Below are 17700 nucleotides of genomic sequence, written 5' to 3'. Positions count from 1 at the left end.
CGTTATATGTGTATTCATTTGTACTGATTTTATCCGCTGTTGTAACCGTGGGGCCTGGGACTTCTGTCAGGCCTTCGTGCCTTTAGTCCCAGCCTCCCCTCGCTCGGACTAGAAATAAAGTACATATGATGATGATGATGAATAAGGTGAATTGAGGTCGATTAAGGTAGGCTGCGGTGGATTAAGTTGGAGGTAGGAGGACTAAGGTGGATTAAGGTAGATTAGTGTGGATTAAGGTGAATTAAGGTGAATTACAGAATGCTTTACAAGGCTTTCACCTTAGCTTTATTTAGGTGATAGCTAAGGAAATCTGGGAACTTTTTTATTCGTTCCTGTGCGCTGATTTAGCTACGCCCCTTCATCGGTAACTTCTCGGCCTTCAGCATTTTCGCTCGCTGTTTGATGTGACCACCATCTGTGCGAAGCACAGCAAATGTCACTCACAGCATCGACAGTGGTTCCCATCAGCCCTTGCGCCAACGACGTGTGTTAGCAGCTTAGCGACCGGTAATTAATTAACAACAGGATGATAGACTGCAGCGTGACCTTATTTGGCCTTCCCACAGTCGTTGGGAGTCTCCTGTAATGCTAGTGCGCAAAGAGGACAGGCCGGTTCGATTGTGTGTGGATACTGTTGGATTTATGGAATTGGAATACTGTTGGAATTTATGCTCCGTTGCATAAATAAACCACCCAAGGACAATTTATTCATTTATTGAAAGATGCGCAACAGTGGTCCTTTATGGGGCGTTGAGTAATGGGGGCTTAATTCAGTTTACACAAACAAAAGTATAAGCATAACATAAATTGCCCATATAAGTAAGCGATAATTGAACCCGCGAAAACAAGTTATAGAAAACATAATTGAATAAACACTTTCTCTTGATATTAAATGACCTCGGGCCCGCAGGTAGAATCGCATTGTTTAGGCTATTTGACGATTATTAGATAAAGAAAGTTCTACTTTATTCATAAAAATCGCACGGGAAATCTGAATCCTTAAATCTGGCAAGACCTCACTTTCTCTCGACTCCTTCCGGCCTCTAAGCCCCGCAAGCTTGTTTGAGTCTATACCGCATGAGTCTATACCACACGTGAAAGTGCGGTATAGACTCATGTTTTTTCTCTCGCAAGCGAGAGAAAAAACATGAGTCTATACCGCACTTTCACGTGCTATAAGTTAGGTGTAAGGTGTCTCTAGTCGGACACTGAAGTCTGTTGCCTTCAGATAGTGAAGAAGCGATACACCAGGATTGAAGTCCAGGACCATAGAGGCTATAGTCTGTGCTCCACTGGACGTTCTGCAGAGGCGTACCAGCTACAATTCTTGAGCCTTAAGCTCAGGAGCACGAGGCACGAGGCACCGGGAGCATGCGTGCCCAGTTTTGTACGTATAAGTTGACTTCTTACTTCAAATAAATCAGTTGTAAGTTCAGCGCCGCGTTTGTCTCCTCCTCTTTCTGGTCCTGTCGTCTAGCGCTGTTTGAATTTTATTGTTACCATAGGCAGGAGCCCGGATCCATCATCCTACAGGCTGTTTCTTTCAACGCTGCTGCCCCCTTCTCTCCGTGGCCTCCCTCACAGTGGCGCCGCTCCCACGTTTCACACTCGCGCCACGAAGCTCTCCGGAAATTCTTCTTTTTCCTTTCTAGGTTGCCATTGCATGATCATGCTCGCGCCTTCACCGTCGTCGTTGTCGTCTTCGTCTTTCTTATGTAACGTAAAGCACGTGCACCTCATGACTACTGTCGTGTCCTCTGCTGAACTGAATACAGGAAAGTTATCCGATTAACTCGCAGGGTTTAGAAAGTGGCGTTGTGCTTTGGATGCAGGGCTGGGTCTTGTCAAAAGCGCCGAACGTGAACGTAGCTGTGTACATATGACAAACATGGTCTCTCTGTACATTACGAGAGCTCTGGTCACTAAGTCATGAATACAGGGGGTGTGTTATCAGCAACATACCATTCAAGGATCACCCGTGAAATGTAGCTTAATTCTCGTTCTGGAGCTATAGATTATTCTGATGACAGGCAGACATTATTTGCACAACAAATGAAAGTGAATATCTGAAGAATTAGAGAGTTTTTGTTAATTACCTATTAACTAGACAATTTATGCCACATATTGCCATTAACGAATTGTGGCTTGTGATATTTCAAGTCATATACACTTTATAGGAATTACAAAGTTGACGCCTGCTTCGAGATATGCGTTCGCAGTTTGACACGAAATGTATGAGTGTTCCAGTAACGTAGCTCCTGTGCGTGTAATGGCATTTTGTTAAAACAGGAAAGTGCATCAACAATGCATTCCTACGGCAAGTTTGAGTTCGCTTATCTCAAAACTGGTGCTAGTTTCACAATTCGTTGCATGTAAAAGTGCCCTGTGAAATCGCTGGCTTCAATTCATGTATTGCAATATGTGCGCTAAAGGTTCACTTCAAACGTTAATTAGTGAAATTTTTATGATTGACCGATACCGACACGACGGCAATCGACAACCATATCATACACTTATGGGAAGCATGCAGAGGCCTCACAAGAAGATGGCGCAAACAGAAGCTAAATCGCAAACTTAGACTTAGGATTTCAAACGTCACTAAAGAGGCCAGCGATTATGCCCTGAAGGCTCACAGGGACAATTGGCGCACGTTCTGCGATTCGCTTAAAGGCACGCTAAGCAGCAAAAAGACCTGGAACATACTCCGCAGCATCATCGATCCTTCAAATACCAAAACAAAAACAAACACAACCCTACAAAAACTCGTTGGCGAATATCCGGGAACCCAGGATGAACTCATACAGGAACTCCAGCAAACATACACGGGAATCCGGACCGGGCATCCGAAACCATACCCTCAATATCCGGGAGCTCCGAACGAGATACTTGATGCACCCATCACGTATGCGGAGGTATACGCGGCAGCACAGAGCTTCAAGAAAAACACGGCAACGGGTCCCGACGGGATCACCAACGCCATCTTGAGAAACCTAACCGATGAAACCCTGCGAGCCTTTACAAAGCAGCTGAACGAAGAAATATGGGCACCGGGCGGAACATTACCCGAGGAACGGACTACAGCTCACATAGTCCTTATACCAAAACCAGGAAAACCGCGAGGCTCAATCAATTACGACCGATCTCGCTCACGACTTGCCTAGACAAGCTTCTTGAACGAATTGTACTCACTCGATTAGAACAACACATGGAAGAACATGGACTACACCCCAATTGCACGTACGGATTTTGGAAAGGCATGTCAGCACAGGATATCTTCCTCCTCCTCAAGAAAGAGGTCCTCAGCCTACAACCGGGCAGCAACAACAACATACTCCTAGCCCTCGACGTAGAAAAAGCATTTTATAATATAGCACACGAAACAATCCTAGATGGCCTCGCCGCCATAGGATGCGGAGAGCGAGTATACCATTATGTCGTGGCTTTTCTCAGCCATCGCAAAGCTCGCATCGGTATAACAGGACTACAATCGGACATATATGATGTACCGCAGAAGGGTACTCCGCAAGGATCAATAATATCTCCTTTCCTCTTCAGCATCGGACTTAGAAAACTTGCTTTACAACTGGGAAACATCCCAAAACTCGGATGTGCCTTCTATGCCGATGATATCACTCTATGGGCAACCAAGGGTTCATACGGCGACAGAGAAAAGACATTACTCACAGCTATCGGATACATCGAGTCATACCTAACCACAGCAGGAATGAGGTGTGCCCCACACAAGTCGGAGTACCCTCAAGTCCGGCCTGAGCAAACTAAGGAACATCGAGCCCCGCCAATACATATCGAGATTGCCGGGCAACATATAAAGCGCGTCCCGACCACACGCATACTATAGGTATGCACGTTCAAGAGAACAACGGCATAAAGCTAGCCTAAGAGAAATTAAATCACGTTATAGGAAGCACCGCATCACTCATCGACAGAGTAGCGCGCAGCAAAGATGGTTGCATAGAGGACGAAACTTTAAGACTGGTACAAGCCCTCGTCATCAGCCGTTTCACGTACGCGCTACCATATCAAGTCAAGCGCAAAAGCGAGACAGAGCGCATGGACACTCTTATAAGAACGGCGTACAAAACGGCCTTACAGCTACCGTCAAGCACAAGCACAAAAAAATTACAAGTAGTAGGCGTATACAACTCCTTTGAGGAGCTAGCAAGTGCCACGCTCATAGCGCAGAAGGAGCGCCTCAACAAGACTCAACAGGGAAGACACCTTATTCAACGGCTAGGGTACCAGCTGACACCTCAGTACTGCAAAGAAGAAACACAACTCTTGCCTAACTACATTAGAGAGAACATTGTAGTAGACCCTATCCCCAAGAACATGCACGCCACCCACAATCAAGAGAGAACAGCAGCGCGTGCCCGCATGTTGCACAAATGCTGTTTCAGAGACCCTGATACGTAATACATAGACGCTAGCCCGTATCCCTCGCGGCCACGTTGCGGACCCAATTACACACTCGCCGTTGTCAATCAGGGGAACCTGGTAGCCTCAGCCTCCATCCGAGCTACATGCAGCGCAGCAGCAGATGCAGCAGCATTCGCTCTCGCACTTCGTGATGCCGAGAGCAAGGGAAGGTCAGCCCGTGCCTTACGGACTCACAAGCGGCGAGTCGTTTATACATGAATGGAACACTCCCTATACAAGCCATTCGAATCCTGGGTAGCACACTAGAATGGACCCACGGTATCGTCTGGTGCCCCGGGCATGAAGGCCTGCGGGGCAACGAAGAGGCGGACAGCGCAGCTCGAGGTCCCACAAGCCGAGCGGCAGACCACACCATTCTTCAGCCCCCGACAGACCGATGAGCGACCCACGAGTTATTAACGACAGGTCAACAAATACTACAGGACCAACAGCTCGGAAGAACGCAATACGCTCCCCCACACAAAGCTCTCAATAGACTCCAGGCAAGGAACTGGCGCCGCCTGCTAACTAACATACCCACACTTGTCTCGTCTACACGCAATCTCCCCAGACAGTTATACATCCCGAACATGTCCCTGGTGTAGCAACCACACAGTGACACTCGCGCACATAACGCACGAATGCATCGACCGTCCGGGCGATGCAATTTCGCCACGAGTCACAACATACACGCTCACTACGTGGTCTTTGGAGGCAAGACTCTCCGAACTGGACCTATAGGAAGCCAACTGGCGACCCTCAACCAGGCCCGGTGAGCCGCGATCGGCAGTGGAGCCCTGTCAGAGGGAACCACCTAGGAATAAACCGCGCAACGGTTTCTGCAATAACAAAGTTCCTCCTCCGCCTCCTCCTGCTTGAAAAGGGACAGAAGAAAGGAGGACAGTGAAGCGCCAAACTACCAACTGTTTAATGACAGCCTGAACAAACGTATAGAAGAAAAGACAACTTCCGCTCATGCGCAGGGACCCAAGGTGTGACAATACAACATGGTCGTGATAACATACTTTGGATAAAGCACATTTTTGTGGAATATAATACGATAGATGTATCGTTGACGCAATCAGACCATTTATTTTTAATATGAAACGCTTGCAACAACTCCCTTGCAGTTTGGTCCCTACTTTTCCCAAGAATCAATACTTGTTCAAAACATGGCGTACAACGACAGGCTTTACAGTGCGCAGGAAGATGCGCCTTGTCACATTAACCGATACTATTAGCGTGCTCCCTAAGTCTGTCATTAATACAACGTACCATTTTTAACGCGATAGCGTTAAGGAGCTCGTGTCGCAGAAAAGCCGGTGTCGTCGGCGTCGGTGTCGGTGTCGGCGTCAGCGTTTTGCGGCGTTGACCGTGAGCGATAAATCACGGCAGGCACTCCATAAATAAAAAGCAACTTCAAAGATGGGCTGGGTGGGAATCGAACCAGGGTCTCCGGAGTGTGAGGCGGAGACGCTACCACTCAGCCACGATTTCGATGCTTCCAAAAGGTACAAACGCGCCTCTAGTGAATGCGGTGTTGCCTTCGAAACGAGCCGTGGAAAGTTATACTGTGGTGTATATCGGTAATTATGAACATGTAACTTACAGAAGTCGCAATTACACGAGTAGCGAAGTGCGTTTCGCTGCATTTCTTCTGCGCTTTCCGCACACGGAGAGCCATCTTGCGGCAAACACAGAAGACCCCCTCCTCTCCATGTACGGCGCTGCCCCGCCAGATGGCGCGCCACGCGCGCATTGGAGCTGTCGCGGCTCGGACTCTCTCCCCTGACAACGCTTCGCCTGGCTCCCTCTGTAGAATCAAGCGTCCTTCCTTTCTTTAGATCACTATCTCTCTATCTCTCTGCCCGTGCCGATCACGGCGTTTGGCTGGCGTGCATCATTTCCCCCTCCGGGATACCGAGTTCTTTGGTTCGCTCCATAGAGTTTCTCACTACATTACCTAGAGGGAAATCTGGCGCTGCTGCGCTGTGGTATGCATGGGAATGCCGGTATATTGTGGATTCGGATTGGCATCGTTCTCGTAAGGACAAGACGCCTTGAAGACGCGCTTGGCAAGTACCGTTCCGTCTGTCACAATGATTCATTTTCTACTAGAACAGCACATGAAAAGCTGTTTTAGCTTTATTATTACGCGAAAACATGTTTCGTTTAACTATGAGAGCTTGTTATTGTGTGTACGACTACGTGTTACGTAAAAAGTATCAGTGGGCCGCTAAAGTTGGAGGACAGACGACAAGGTTCACGCTCGCTTTGAAACAGTTGGTTGTCTGTTCTTGCTTTTCTTCCCTTGGTCATGCATCGTGGGTGAGTAAAGATGTAATATGCCTGAATGGAAACATTTTATGAAGATTTTACTTTGAGAACGCGTTATTTGCGTAGCCATATCCACGTTTTAGACGAAGCCTGTTACAACATCAGCCAACACGAGCCTCGCAGACACATATACCGTCATTCCCATGACGGCACGGTGCCCCCTTAAGAAACACCCATAGACGGTGGCGCCAGATTACCCTCTAGGTGTTATAGTGAGAAACTCTATGGTTCGCTCCGCTTGCTCAGGCGCACGTTTCGTTGCTGCGCCGAACGCCGCGTTGCTCGACCATATGGCTCGACGCTCACCGCGTCTGATGCGGGGCGCCTCGTAAGTGATGGCTGCCCTGTAGCCCATTGTCTTACACCCATTGGCGGGTCGACGGGAACGCTATCGCGTTCCACTCTTGAAGGCGAAGCTTAAGCGTCCTCCAATTTTCTACGTATGACTTGCCGCAATCTAGGTTTATCTCGTAGACCACCCCCTTAACACAGTCCCTGAAGTGTTTGGCGTGCTGCTTCTGGCAGCCCCGTGGCCCCTCGCGTGTGATCCGGGGGCACAATTGAGCTAACTTGTTGGGAGCCGAAAAGAAAACCGGAATGCCATATCTGGTAGCTACCTTCTTGAGGTTATGGCTGACACGGTGCACATACGGTACAGCTTCTGGTTTTACTCGCTCCCTTTCCTTCGAGTGCGTTTTCCCACTTGCAGCGCTAGTTTTTAGCTTCTGTAGGGGGGACTCGACCACGGCATTTAAGACGGACTGAGGGTAGCCTGCTTTTAGAAGTCTCTCAAGTTGATGGCAAAAACTCGCTTGCATCACATGCACACATGACTTGCGCAGAGCCGATTCCGGGCAAAGCAGGGCGATTCCACGCTTCACAGTCTTAGAGTGCGCTGAGTCATATTTTAGCAATTCTTTTTAACCTCGAGGGAGGTACGCGCAGCAAACGTGATCACTCTGAAGTGTTAGATTAAGGTCTAAAAACTGCAACGAACTGTCCTTCGGAAGCTCGTTAGTAAAAGTAAGTCCTTTTGCGTTTTGGATTGGATTGAATAACTTTAATGAGAGGTCCTGCGAGCTACGGGACGCAAGGTCCCATAGAGCGGGCTACTCCCACGTTGGGACCGGGAGTTGTAACTCCCTGGCCGCATCGTGGGCTCGCTGGACGGCCCATAGCTCTAAAAACATCTAAAAACTGCTCAACCATATCATGGCATGGCGAGGGGCATCTATTGTCAATAACAACTAAAAATCATCAACGTATCTAAAAACTTACATTAGGATGAGATGAAGTAAAAACTCATTGTAGTGCGTGGTCAAAGTAGGATAAAAAGATGTCACATAAGATGGGTGCTACACGTGACTAGCGTATTTTGCGCCACAATGTATACCTAGTAAATCTAAGCACCAACTTGCCCAAGAAGAAGTCCTTTTCGTAGACAATGCTATTTTTTTTGAAAGCTAAAATAAGTGACCTCCTATAAACGACGAAAGCATTTGATTTGGCTGTTGAAATAGCCACCAAGCCAAGTTGCCAAATAGCCAAGTTGCCGCCTCCACTCAGTGCTACAGTCGGAGATAAAGTGAAGTGGTGTCAGAAGAGATTAGATTAGATTGTGGGGTTTTACGTGCCGAAACCACTTTCTGATTATGAGGCATGCCGTAGTGGTGGACTCCGGAGATTTCGACCACCTGGGGTTCTTTAACGTGCACCTAAATCTAAGTACACGGGTGTTTTCGCATTTCGCTCCCGGCGAAATGCGGCCGCCGTGGCCAGGATTCGATCATGCGACCTCGTGCTCAGGAGCGCAACACCATAGCCAGGATTGGTGTCAGGAGAGTGGAACAAAATGAAAATGAAATAGTTTTACATTAGGGGGCCCAGGACGGTTAGTCTCATCGCCACTGTAAATACACAATGTAGTCATAAAGCAAGAAATAGTTCATTCGGCTCCCGTCCTCGATGGCTTATCGTTAACTTCGGAGCAGAGACTTCAGCGTTTATTGGCAAGAAAGCTTAGAGTGTGCATAGCCGTCACCCAAGACGCCTCGAGTCTTGTTATCGCGGGGTTTCGTCATCCGTCTTTCCAGTTATGCGATCATTTGATAATTGAAGCAGGCGTACCGCATTTTAAAGCAGCATGGAGGGCACCCATCGAACGACTCCATGAATAAAAGTGAATTCCTAAAGCTATTCTGGATCGTGAATTGTTATGTTATGCAGATTGAATTTCAGTTTCTCTTCTTGGATGCTGTAGAAGCCCAAAACAGCATTGTCAGTAGTGGAAATCATAGACAAGAGGGATATGTTCGGGAAGGTTCTGCGGTCACTTGCCCTATGGCAAATTTGCACCTTATATTAACAGTACTTTAATATTGTTACGTGTAGAAAGACACAGACGAAATAGGCTATTCACAGGCTATTTACACTGGAGGAAGACCGCCAGGCCGACACTCGCTCGCGCCTAGGGCACAGACCCACTTCGTCATCGTTCTCGCTGCAGCTCCTTCCTTGAGCATCGCTCGATGATATCGTAATACTATAATATCGTAATAAGCAGAAGAATGGGTCTAAAATTTAATCTGCAGAAAACTAAAGTAATGTTTAACAGTCTCGGAAGAGAAGAGCAATTTACAATAGGTAGCGTGGCACTGGAAGTGGTAAGGGGATACATATACTTCGGGCCGGTAGTGACGGCGAATCCGCATCATGAGACGAAAATAATCAGAAGAATAAGAATGGGCCTGGGTGCGTTTGGCAGGCATTATCAGATCATGAACAGCAGGTTGCCATTATCCCTCAAGAGAAAAGTGTATAATAGCTGTGTCTTACCAGTACTCACCTACGGGGCAGAAACATGGAGGCTTACGAAAAGGGTTCGACTTAAATTGAGGATGACGCAACGAGCTATGGAAAGAAGAATGATGGGTGTAACATTAAGGGACAAGAAATGAGCAGATTGGGTGAGGGAACAAACGCGAGTTAATGACATCTTAGTCTCATGGGCAGCACATGTAATATGGAGGGAAGATAATCGATGGTCATTAAGGGTTACGGACTGGATTGCAAGGGAAGGGAAGCGTAGCAGGGTGCGGCAGAAAGTTAGGCGGGCGGATGAGATTAAGAAGTTTGCAGGGGCGACATGGCCACAATTAGTACATGGCCGGGGTTGTTGGAGAAGTATGGGAGAGGCCTTTGCCCTGCAGTGGGAGTAACCAGGCTGATGATGATGATGATGATGATGATGATGGTGGTGACTACACCCCTCCCCGGTGGTAAAAGTGCCGGCACGGTGCTGGTAACTATCCAAGGCGCGTGGAGAGTTGCAAGGTTGGAGTCGGGCGACGTGGACAATGTCACTGGTTGTCACAGAGGAGGACGTAGTGGGCGTGGCTAGAACGATTTCATAGGTGACATTGGTCACTTGGCGGAGCATGCGATATAGGCCTGTGCAACAGGAAAGGAGTTTTTAACAAAGGCCAACTTTACGCGATGGTGACAAAAGCAACACAAGGGTGCCGGGCACAGAATGGACATCACGGTGACGGAGGCCGTAGCGTTGCTTCTGTTTGTCTTGAGAGACTTGTAGACGAGCGCGCGCAAGTTGGCGAGCATGGTCTGCATGGTGGATAGCATCACGGGCATAAGCGCTGGTTCAAGCTGTGGTAAACGGAAGCACAGTGTCGAGTGGTAGCGTCGGTTCATGGCCATACAAGAGGTAAAACGGCGAAAAGCCAGCAGTTGCGAGACGGGAATATTTGTACGCAAAGGTAATGTAAGGTAGAGCCAGGTCCCTGTCACGGTGGTCGTCTGAAACGTATTTGGATTGCATGTCTGTAAGGATGTGGTTCAAACGCTCAGTGAGGCCGTTCGTTTGAGGCTGGTAGGAGGTGGTAAATTTATGCTGTATTGAGCAGGCACACATGATGTCGTCAGTGACTTTGGCCAAGAACGTACGGCCACGGTCTGTTAGCAATTGACGCGGAGCACCATGAATGAAAATTATCTCTTGCAGGAGGAAGTCCGCAACATCAGCTGCGCAACTGATCAGAAGAGCGCGGGTTACAGCGTAGCGGGTCGCGTAGCCCGCCGTGACTGCAGCCCACTTGTTTCCTAAAGTAGATTCCGGAACTGGGTCGAGAAGGTCTTAGCCGACACGATGGAAGGGCTCGGCAGGGATGTCGAGCGGCTGCAGGTAATCAGCGGGGAGTTGGGAAGGCTTCTTGCGTCGTTGGCAAAGTTCACAAGCGGCAACTTAACGACGTACGGAACGGGCAAAGCCCGGCCAGAAACAACGGCGACGTACACAGTCATAGGTGTCCTGCCGATGGTGCGTTGGAAAGCTCTTCTAGTACGGTTGAGCGGAGGTGTTTAGGTATTGTAAGTAGGAACTCAGATCCGCCTGGGTGAAGGTTACGACGGTAGAGAGTACCGTCGTGGAGAACGAAGAGGCGTACAGCAGTATCGGCCGGAGAGTGTTCAAAACGGTTGATGAGTGCTGTGATGTAGGCGTCCCGACGTTGCTCGTCGGCGAAATGAAGCACCTGTGATACAGAGGACACGCAAGCAGCACTGGCAATATTGGAGGAGTCAGAGCCGTCAATAGGGTAACGTGACAAGCTGTCAGCGTCTTGGTGCAGGCGGCCAGACTGGAGCCAGACCTCCATGCTGACACTCGCTCGCGCCAAGGGCACAGACCCACTTCGTCGTCATTCTCGCGGCGGCTCGTCCCGTGAGCATCGCTCGATGAAGTCGTAATATTATGTATACGTACCGGACTGCAGCAAAATAATTCATCGCCATTGGCATTCATCATACCGGGCCTGAAGCTACAACATAAGTTTAGATTACCCTGAGTGACATCTTCTACAGTCTCCGAATTATTTTCTACCATCTCTCCCTTGCGCTTCATAGCGTCAGTGGAGATCACATAGAAGTGTGTTATCTTTAGGGATTCCCAAGCCACGCTCACCTCATTAAAGAGCACAGACTGAAATGCACTGATAAAATTTTGGTATATGCAACTCTCAAGGAACATCATCCTACTTTCAAAAACAATGACTTCATATATTATGTGAAAAGTGTGCAGTGGTGGCGGTTACAAGGAAATCAATGTCTCCATACGTGATATCCGTCGGAGGATAGCTGATCTCGTACAGCACGAGTCACATATTTTTCCGGTTGGTCATTGACAGACATCTTTCCTGGACGCCTCATGTGAATTATGGGAAAAAACGACTGACCGGAATTTGCCATATGTTTATTTCCTAGCAGGAAAGACCTGGGGAGTGCCAATACAATCTATGCTGTCACTTTACAGGGTCCTCTTTATTGAATTCCTGTGGTACAATCTACCAGTCATGTCCAACAACTGCAGAACCAACCTGAATACTCCAAAGCATCCAAGTCCAAGTCCTCGGAATATGCCTTAGTCTACCGCGAAGTGGGTCAGCGACTGAAGTTGTTGCAGTCGCTAAAGTTTCCACTCTTAGATTCCATTGTTTCAATTACGATTGAAACAATGCGTGTGCACATAAGATACTTCGCCCGGACCCCTACCCACCACCTCGCAAGTCTAACAGTAGATAGGCCCCACACGACATTCAGTGCGACTGTCTTCGAGCACTGTGCCTCTCTCAGCTCAGGTTACGCACCTGCGGCAAGACCTTACATTCCTCCAAGGTGTGTGCGCCACACTCAAGTAAACCTTACAATCCCAGAACTTCACATGAAGTCGGACTTGCCGTCATCAACACTCAAGCAACTAACTTTAATTCTCTTGTACGAGAAATATAGCGATTGCACACACGCCTAGACTGATGGATCAACTACATCAACCAGTTCCGGTGGCACTGTAGTTTTACCAACAATGAGAATAACCCAGCGGTTCAAGGCGTCCCATGTCACTACGTCTACAGCTGGAGAGCTCGCAGCTCTCCGCAACACGCTTCATGTGATAAACGCTGAAAGTCCTAGAAAATGGGCAGGGTTCTGTGATTCAAGGCCGGCTTTGAAATGTGTACAGTCGTTTCTCCGAGAAGAACTCATGATCAGCTCAGGTGCGAAATCGTGGAACTTGTCCATCACCTGAGAGAAAAAGGCCATGCTATCTCTATTCAATCGATACCAGGTCATTGCGGTATCATAGGAAGGAATGATGCCGATAAGGCAGCTCGGACGTCAAACCAAGAAGACCGCTGCGTCCCCATTCCTCTCTCAAGAACCGATGCCGCTAGGCAACTTCGCATTCTAGCACGCACGATCTCCTTAGCAGAGTGGAATACCGTAAACCCTTCAGTGCAACTCAGACCTCCGGCCGATCTACGCCGACGCAAAGGGTCTGTTCTGTGTCAGTTGTGGCTTGGAGTTGCCTTCAAGATGTCACGTCCTGTAGAAATAATAATAATAATAATAATAATAATAATAATAATAATCATCATCATCAGCCTAGTTACGCCCACTGCAGGGCAAAGGCCTCTCCCATACTTCTCCAACTACCCCGGTCATGTACCAATTGTGGCCATGTTGTCCCTGCGAACGTCTTAATGTCATCCGCCCACCTAACTTTCTGCCGCCCCCTGCTACGCTTCCCTTCCCTTGGAATCCAGTGCGTAACCCTTAATGACCATCGGTTATATCCCCTCCTCATTACATGTCCGGCCCATGTCCATTTCTTTTTCTTTATTTCAACTAAGATGTCATTTACCCGCGTTTGTTGCCTCACCCAATCTGCTCTTTTCTTATCCCTTAACGTTACACGGATCATTCTTCTTTCCATAGCTCGTTGCGTCGTCCTCAATTTCAGCAGAACCCTTTTCGTAAGCCTCCAGGTTTCTGCCCCATATGTGAGTACTGGTAGCACACAGCTGTTATACACTTTCCTTTTGAGGGATAGTGGCAACCTGCTGTTCATGATTTGAGAATGCCTGCCAAACGCACTCCAGCCAATTCTTATTCTTCTGGTTATTTCAGTCTCATGATCCGGATCCGTGGTCACTACCTGCCCTAAGTAGATGTATTCCCTTACCACTTCCAGTGCCTCGCTACCTATCGTAAACTGCTGTTCTCTTCCGAGACTGTTAAACATTACTTTAGTTTCCTGCAGATTAATTTTCAGACCCACCCTTCTGCTTTGCCTCTCCAGGTCAGTGAGCATGCATTGCAATTGGTCTCCTGAGTTACTAAGCAAGGCAATATCATCAGCGAATCGCAAGTTGCTAAGGTATTCTCCATCAGCTTTTATCCCCCATTCTTCCCACTCCAGGTCTCTGAATACCTCCTGTAAACATGCGGTGAATAGCATTGGAGAGATCGTATCTCCCTGTCTGACGCCTTTCTTTATTGGGATTTTATTGCTTTCTTTGTGGAGGACTACGGTGGCTGTCGAGCCGCTATAGATATCTTCCAGTATTTTTACGTATGGCTCGTCTACACCCTGATTCCGTAATGCCTCCATGACTGCTGAGGTTTCGACTGAATCAAATGCTTTCTCGTAATCAATGAAAGCTATATATATAAGGGTTGGTTATATTCTGCACATTTTTCTATCACCTGAGTGATAGTGTGAATATGGTCTATTGTTGAGTAGCCTTTACGGAATCCTGCCTGGTCCTTTGGTTGACAGAAGTCTAAGGTGTTCCTGATTCTATTTGCGATTACCTTAGTAAATACTTTGTAGGCGACGGACAGTAAGCTGATCGGTCTATAATTTTTCAAGTCTTTGGCGTCCCCTTTCTTGTGGATTAGGATTATGTTAGCGTTCTTCCAAGATTTCGGTACGCTCGAGGTTATGAGGCATTGCGTATACAGGGTGGCCAGTTTCTCTAGAACAATCTGACCACCATCCTTCAACAAATCTGCTGTTACCTGATCCTCCCCAGCTGCCTTCCCTTTTTGCATAGCTCCTAAGGCTTTCTTTACTTCTTCTGGCGTTACCTGCGGGATTTCGAATTCCTCTAGGCTATTTTCGCTTCCACGATCGTCGTGGGTGCCACTGGTACTATATAAATCTCTGTAGAACTCCTCAGCCACTTGAACTATCTCATCCATATTAGTAACGATATTGCCGGCTTTGTCTCTCAACGCACACATCTGATTCTTGCCTATTCCTAGTTTCTTCTTCACTGTTTTTAGGCTTCCTCCGTTCCTGAGAGCCTGTTCAATTCTATCCATATTATAGTTCCTGATGTCCGCTGTCTTACGCTTGTTGATTGCCTTGGAAAGTTCTGCCAGTTCTATTCTAGCTGTAGGGTTAGAGGCTTTCATACATTGGCGTTTCTTGATCAGATCTTTTGTCTCCTGCGATAGCTTACTGGTTTCCTGTCTAACGGCTTTACCACCGACTTCTATTGCGCACTCCTTAATGATGCCCATGAGAAATAATAGAGCAGCTCAAATACCTTGGGGTTATATTCTCCTCCAATATGTCTTTGGATTATCACGTTAATTATGTCTCAAAAATTAGCTCAAATCACTGGTACTTTAGGTCGTTAAAAAAAACACAATTCCTACACGAACTAAAATGCTGATTTATAACTCTATCTTGAACTCGCATTTGAATTATTGCCACTAAGTATGGGGTATCACAACTTTCACCAACTTTGAACGCATTCACCTAATCCAATAAAGGTATGTCCGACATGTGTATAATACGCTATACCGACATCCAAGTGCAGCTTTATTTAGTCATTCTAGAGTGATTGAAGTACGTAACCTCTATAAATATCGCCTCAATGTCATCTTTAAATCGAAAATTACGAATAATACAACCTATCTGAGGAAATTAGCAGAACTTAAGAGAAAATTGTTAAGCTATGCAGCAAGACATCGCGAGGAATGCATAGTACCGATACCTCGACTAAATATGGTCAAGAACGCCTTCACTAGATCCTTCTATGTCTTCCTAATGGTTATAGTCTGATTAATTTCGATTTGTTTTCGCGTTCACGCGGAGAGCTTCATACTATGTATTTAAATAACGTAACCTAAGTTTACTTGTGTGTACACATTGCTGTTTCCTGTATAGTTCAGTGATTCTTTGGTGTGCTTGTCTATTTTTTTTAATCGTACAAACTGCAGTACTGCCTCCCTGCTGAACCTTAGGTTTGTAGACTTGTCAAGCTGCCCTGGTGCAGCTTTTTTATGCAACACCTCCATCTGTATTGTAAGATGGGAAAATAAAATTGAAATTGAAATTGAAAACCGTTCTTTCAACGCTTAGCACCATCAATTCACGACACCAAGAAGCAATTTTCCGAAGGGCACTGTGCAGAAATACTTGATTCGATTGGGCATTAATTTCAGAAGTCGAAACGCTATCGTTGGCAAAAAGTTTAATATGAACTGCAATATCTCGTACAATATCATTGATATATAGGAGGATGAAAAGTCGCCCTATCAGAGAGCACTGGGGTACTCCAGAATCAAATTTTACTGATGCAGATATGCTGTTACGAATAGAAACAAACTGTTGCTGGGGGTTAGGCATGCAGTGGCCCATTCAGTTAGCTAATTATATTTTAAAATATTATGCAGTTTAGAGCGTAATTTTCTTGTGAGGCATTTTGCCAGGTGCTATTGCAAAATCCATGAACATATTTCACCAGTTTATGTAGCATTGTTAATTGATGTTGCAACACGGTTGATTGTGTATATCAGCTGAGTACACGTCGAGAATCCTTTTCTGTAACCGTGCTGATGTGCGATTAAAAAATATGGTCATTAAGAAAATTTATCATTTGAATATGTATAATGTCTTCGAGTAATTTGGAAGCTGTGAATGTTAATGAAATCGGGTGATAGCTTTTAATGTTGTTTCTTCTTCCACTTTTATGTAATGGTTTGATTCTGGCTGTCGTCCAGTCATTATGTGGTTACCCGTTGCGTAATGATTTAATAAATAAAACATGCATATACATAGACATCCACCCGGCATATTCTTGAATAAACGAATTTGGGTTGTTGTCTGGCCACGGTGACTTCATGACATTTTGTTTTAACAGCATGTTGAAGATGCCTTGTTCTGAGATAATGAGTTCTGGCATACGTGGCAAGGAGACAAAAAAAAAGGGATGGCGCCATCATCGTTAGTAAAAATAGGTTTGACGTGGACGTTAAATGACTTGAATATTAATTCAAAATCAGTTACCTGTTCCGCGTTAATTTCGAAGGTCCTCGTACAAGGATTTAGGCGAAATAGTTTTCCAAACTTTTCCGTTGATGCTGTAATGAAACTAGGTAATGATTCCTCGTAGCAATGTGTTTTGTCTATGCCCACTTGATTCGTAATTTCAGAGGACACACCTGGAATTAAATATTCACAATATTAGGCGTTGGAGCAAGATTTTCCTCATCGTAAGTCGCTTTAGCCACCTTCTTAATTTCAATTTCGCCCTGGAAATGCACGGATTCTTATTTTTGGTTTCTTAACCATGTCTGGCAGAAAACGCGTGCAACTTTTCAACGCTGAAATGAGTTCGAGCGGCATAACCAAGAAGCTGCACCCATACACACTCTTGCTGTCCGATTTTAGAATATATATGAAACGGACGACGGCTCGGTGCGGATTCCGGGCAGCAAGCACGAGCGCTGAATTCAAAGTGTGTTGAGCTCCTCGACTTTGTGACGCCACGGAGGAGCAGAAAAGTTTCTGCTGCAAACTAAGGCAATAAAACATAAAATAAACGTAGGCTCTGTGAATGGGGAATGGGCGCTAGCATTTGGTGCCCAAACTAAAAGCACGCCACAGACACAGTCACACATACCCGTCGACCCAAAGTCACATCCAAGAGGCTCATGGAAGTGTGGCAGGTGCCCAGTTTCACGTGCTCAATAATTCAAGTTGGTATCAATGAGGTTCATTGAACGGCGGCACGTAAGTTGTAGCACACCTTCAGTAACATAAGTCGGCGGAAATACGGCACA

Source organism: Dermacentor albipictus, chromosome 6, assembly GCF_038994185.2.
Source record: "Dermacentor albipictus isolate Rhodes 1998 colony chromosome 6, USDA_Dalb.pri_finalv2, whole genome shotgun sequence".
Classification (NCBI taxonomy): Eukaryota; Metazoa; Arthropoda; class Arachnida; order Ixodida; family Ixodidae; genus Dermacentor; species Dermacentor albipictus.
Note: the sequence above shows the minus strand (reverse complement) of the source record.